This window comes from Neopelma chrysocephalum, unplaced genomic scaffold (assembly GCF_003984885.1).
Source record: "Neopelma chrysocephalum unplaced genomic scaffold, ASM398488v2 Primary Assembly neopelma1_88939, whole genome shotgun sequence".
NCBI lineage: Eukaryota > Metazoa > Chordata > Aves > Passeriformes > Pipridae > Neopelma > Neopelma chrysocephalum.
Window position 1 is genome coordinate 1 of NW_020917988.1, and position 497 is coordinate 497.

The window sequence follows — 497 nt, forward strand, 5'->3', positions numbered from 1 at the left end:
GGGAAGGTTTGGGAAGGGAAGGGAAGGGAAGGTTTGGGAAGGGAAGGGAAGGGAAAAGAAAAAGGGTAAAGGGGAAAGCAGAAAAGAAGAAAAAGAAAAAAAAAAAAAGAAAAAAGAAAAAGAAAAAAAAAAAAGAAGGAAAAGAAGAAAAAGAAAAGTTTTAAAATGTTTTAAAAGTTTTAAAAATTTTTAAAAAGTTTTAAAAAGTTTACTGGGTTCAATGGCTTTTTGCAGCTCCACACCGAGCAAACTGCTGCCATTCCTTTTAAATTTAAAAATCATTATTCTGTGATAAAACCAGAATATTTTCGCTCTGGGGTTTGTTTTTTTTTTTTGCATTGCCATGGAAACGAATGAACCGATCGATGTGAATTCCCATCTTTATCCAGGCCCTCCTGGACGAGGCAGTTCCCTGCCCCCCTTTTCCCCCTCCTTTGCCAACACCTTGTTCTCCCACATCTGCTTTGAATTTCCCCTCCGCTCCTCGGCTTCGGGAG